At 34.8% G+C, this 5,223-nt stretch overlaps 1 pseudogene; it reads left to right on the forward strand.

Annotated features, from left to right (window-relative positions):
• Positions 1–3,410: 3,410 nt before the first annotated feature.
• Positions 3,411–4,918, forward strand: LOC149167236 (auxin response factor 21-like; annotated as a pseudogene).
• Positions 4,919–5,223: the final 305 nt, after the last annotated feature.

A 5,223-nucleotide genomic window follows, 5' to 3' on the forward strand; every position in this document is an offset into this window, starting at 1 on the left:
GGAGAATTTCATTTTAAATAAAGTTTGTCACATAGAGAGGATTATATAATTTCACATCAAATAAAGTTTATCACACGAGAAATTAAAAATGGTGATCTGGGTTCTTCCACCACCATTTGATAATGAGAAAATACATAGGGTGGAGTTATAAGAGGAATGGTCCTAGTTCTGCATGGAAACATAAAGTGAGGAAGATATGACCATCAACTAAAGTCTATTATACTAGAACTTTAGCATGGGAATGAATGCACAAAATCCTGGTGTCTGGCATTCTAGTAAGTTCCCAGACTCATCTCTTGGTTGTGTAGTAAAAGAAATCCTTGGCAGTATAAAGCAGTTCAATAAAGCACTGGTTATAGCACTCGGTCTGGTGGGAACAAGAGCTGAGGTTTAGCTCCCGACCAATTAACAGTTGAAAAAGGGGAATTTGATAGAGAGGAAGGAGTTTGAAACGTTGATCAAAGCAAGGTTAAGATCCAGTTGGTAGTGGGCACTAGTTCTGAACCTAAAGAAGATACTACTTTGAAGAAAAATAAATCTTCAACCAAATTGATATTGGTGAAACCAATGGCCGAGATAAGATCTTCAAGATCCACATCCCAATTCTTTGAAGGCCCTGATTGATAGTCTTCTATCACTAGATGATTCCATTGTTACAAAACTCTTGTTGGTCACCAACTTCATTTTGACTTGGGAGTACTCTTCAGAAGAGGATATAAAGTCCATTGTATATACCCTTCCACCTTTGTTTCACTATTTGTAAATATTTTCTGTAAATATAAGACATATTTTTCACCAAAAAATACACCTCTTCATGATGAAGTTAGAGGCACACTGTGTTGTAGCTACTTTCAATAGCTCTAACTTGGATTATTGTTGGAAATCACTTAATACATGTGGTTCGTGAGGAACTTGATTAACCTTCTTGCACTACCCTATGAGCTCCTCTATCCATTTTGTGTCATTATTCATCTTCTCCAATGCCAAGTTCAACAAATGGATTTTTCATGGAGTAAAAAAGAAGTGACTATATCTTGTTTCCACAACCAAATTCATCGCTATTCAAACCAGTGCATTGTCATTGATGACTTGAACGGTGATTAGAGTCTTGAATTTCTCTATTACATTAGTGAGAGCATAGGGAGTAAAATTTGTGTTGTCCTCCTCCATAGGACATTCTTTAGCTGAAAGAAACATCAAAACGTTACATGAAGTGATGATGTTCACCAATGGATTGTGTGTGGTGTTTGTTCACCCATAAAACAATGATAGTTCCTAAATTATTTCTCCCAAGAGGATTGAATAGGTTCTAAAAGCCTCTCCACCAAGACCATCTTTTCAGAAGTAATGTGATTTTTGGCTTCTTGAGACAATGCTTCTTGTAACGTTGTACTCTATAATTTCCATAAATTACTCTTATGGTGTCATGCCAATAAAAAGATTAAATCACACTTAAAGGGATTCCACAGGAGATTTCCAATTTGCTATCCACTTCATCTCACCCCCTCCCATATCAAGCATTTTTATATTGACCAATGCTTTTCCTTTTCCTTGCCTATCCTATAATATTTGTCTTTGGTGAATGGGGTAATAGAGCTCCACCTATTCTTCTATCCCTTTCCTTGCCCATATTTTCCTATTATTTATCCCTTCTATATTCAGTAACATTTTATGTCTTTGCACGTATTATATAGCCCTCAGCCATGTGTCCAACTTGTAAAACTAGAGTGTACGAGCCTTTCTAAACATTTATGTACAAACTGCACTACATTCATGAACCTTCTAAGTTATGATTGGTAACTTATGGAACTTTGTAAAGTCTCTTTCATGGAAGCAACTCTAGCTAAATCATAAGAATCCATTAAGAAAATGGAAGACTGAATACATGGAAGATACAAAAGTGGTGAAGTATGCACAAACAATTTCCACTTGATCATCACAAATTCCTCTCACAGTCTGTTGTCGTAGACAAACTCTATTTCAAAATCCTACTCAAAAAATCCTCAGCCCTTACTGGTTAGAAAATATACTAATATAATGGATAAATAACACCTTCTTTCTTGGCCCTTCTCTTTGAAGGTTTTTGAAACTTTGCAAAAAGTCCCTAAGGAGGATAGTGATTGCATTACTCTCCCATAGTTTTTAGTTTCATGGAAGAAGTAACATGCGATAGTAAGAATCCATTATGAAATGGAAGCTTGAATAAGATGAAGATAGAAAAATAAGTGAAGTCTACATACACCATTTTTTCTCATCTCCAGAAATCATTCTTACAACTTATCTGCCTGAGACACAAATTGAAAATTTTCTTTAAAATTCTTCTCACATAGTATCCACTCCTCTCTGCTAAGAAAATATACCTTTATAGCTCTCTCAATTTTTGAATGGTGAATAATAGATTGGGATAAGGTTTATTATTAGATAAAAGTGCTTTATGAAACTTTAGTTACACTTTAGTGTTTAGAAGGTCTTTAAGTTTTAAATATTTACATAGTGTCAGATTCTTGTTGCTTGAAAAATGATAAAATGGGGAATTACATCTTGTCATCCTCAAACATTCATCATTGATGTAACCATGAATGACATTGCCACTTCTCTACTCCCTCCTCCAATGTATCTAATCCAAGTGCTTTTTTGTGGTGTGGCAGATGACCCTCAAGCAGATCACCATGATCATAAGTGATTGGCTCTAGAACCAGAGCATTCAGATCATACATGGGACATATATTTATCTACATTCATTGTGCAAATATATTTAACCTCACAGGTCCGCAAAAATTTCCAGAGTTGCAGTTCATATAACTTTGGCATATTGCCTTTGGTTTGATTTTGGAGCTTTTTGGATGGAGAGTAATTATAGCTTTCTTGAGTAGTATCAATTGATATTTTGCACCATTCTATAAATCAATAACATCTTGATAATATCATTTTGGTTCCCTCACACCTTTCATTAAATATCCCATTTCTTACTCCTTCATAAGTATGGTTGCTCTTGACTCAGATTTGGTTTAATTTAGTAAGAATATTTGCTGATTATGTTCTTTATCAATTTAACTATGATATTTTTAAATAATTCTCCTAAAACATTAATTTCTTGGTTTTCATTCATATATGTTCTATTTGTAATGCCTTTTCTGGTTCAAGTATCACAAGTATTCTAACAATCTGTAATGGCTTATTTATCTAGATGTGGATTTCTCTATGTTTCTGTGAATTTGTTTGAGAAAATTGCTCCATTGTGCTTACTATTGTTTGTAACCCATTGTATGGTGTTTCTCAACTTGATGTTGGCATGTTCAATTCAATTGCAATGCGTATTTATGAAAGGAATGAATTTTGTATCATTTCTCATTGTGTTTTTTCATTAGTTAAATTTAAATATGCTTACATGAGTTTCTCACATTTGTTCAATGAATTATTTTGAAATATGCATCACATTTCCTACTCATTGGTCTTTATTGATTGCAAGCAATGATCATGGTAGTTTCAGGAGGCCATTCATTTCAGAGAAGGGGATAATGGGGAGCAAGGCCTTGAGACCTTGAATTTACAAACAATAAGCATGGATCATTGGATGTAGATGCAACAAATGTTTGAACATTCTTTATCAGGGATCCAATCCACTGCATACCATGGAATGCCTACAGTTGTCTTGCAACAGATAGGGAATCGTAATCAATCTAAATAGTTGAAATTTTAGCAACAACAACCTGTATAGACTGAACTACTTCAGTGCAGGCCTTAGATACAATTAAAGAGGAATATTATTGAGCAAAAAAAACAACATCAGCTTTAGCGACATGTTGTTAAGCAACATCAACCACAAAATCATATTTTGCAACATAAATTATAGCAGCAGACATTACAAAAACAAGCAATGCATCAACAGTTGTAGAATGAAATTAATGAAAAAGAACAATCATCTTCTCAACATCAAAAAAATAAGCAACATGCATTTGAAGTTCCAAAATTCATTCACACAAATCTCATCATCTCAATCTCAGTCTCCATCAAGTGATATTTATTTTGTGACCTCATGACCAGTCTTTAAAAATACTAGTGCTACCATTACCTCACCTAAGACTTCATGTAGTGCATATCCTTTACAAAGCATCTTAGACTCATTGTTTAGAGGGATCTTCTACCTATTTAAGTGTGCCCTGACTAAGTCAATCGGTTGTGAAACAACTAGTCGAAGCTTGGTCTTGTGTTATTCGATATCAACAAGTTGGTGCACCATGGTTTTCTTCCAGAAGAATGTCAACTAATAAGATTTCTTGTCTTCCATCTGGTCAGAGTGAAGCCTCTCTTCCTACTGGTAGTCATTGTTTCCTATCCCAAACTGAACCTAAAAGTCATATTAATGTTCCATCCCAATCAATGCCACTACCTCAATTTCCTTTAAGAGATTGTCCTACAAAACAGGAAGGAGTTCATCCTGATTTCCAGAGAAATCTTCTTTTCAGTGTTAATATAGATAACCCAACTTTGGTTATTCCTAACATAATTTCTAGTACAAGGAATGTGGGTAATTGTGCTTATTTAGCTAGTTCATTTTCTGTTACAGACTTACTAAATATGCCTCCTTGTTCTCATATCTATGGGTTCTCTATGAATTCAAACATGGGTGTGTCTGGAGGTCTAGATGAAAGTGGGTTTTCACAACCTCCACCAAATTTTTTGAAGATGAATTCACCTATGAGAACATTCACTAAGGTCAACTATCCATTCTCCCACTTTTCACTCTACCTAAAATTTTTCATTTTTCTAGTTGAATAATAAACATGGTTTGGTGTGTTGTCAGGTATACAAGATAGGCTATGTTTGGAGGTAAGTGGATTTAACATGTTTTAGGGGATATCCATATCTGCGTGCCAATCTTGACCATATGTTTGGTCTAGAAGTCTGTAGGTTTTAATCTTGTATAGAAATTACCTACAAATGAATTCTAAAACACAAAAAATAAAAAATGCGAGAGCATAACACATAAAACACATATACACAGAGATTTTCCCCTGGATCCCAAAACTGGGAATACCAGCTTGATTTTTCATTATGTTCCTTTCAATGTTATAATACATATTTGTACATGCTGAAGCATCCAATACCATGGACCGAAAACCATCACGTCCAAAAAAAATGTTCAAAATCATGCACAAAACCATAGGTGGGTCTGCCCAACCTAACATAGGGTCCAAAACCAAAATTTTCTGGGGCGCTGCC

This window comes from Pinus tabuliformis, chromosome 5_1 (genome assembly GCF_031772625.1).
Source record: "Pinus tabuliformis cultivar Carrire ecotype Pingquan chromosome 5_1, CPIR1, whole genome shotgun sequence".
NCBI classification, from domain to species: domain Eukaryota; kingdom Viridiplantae; phylum Streptophyta; class Pinopsida; order Pinales; family Pinaceae; genus Pinus; species Pinus tabuliformis.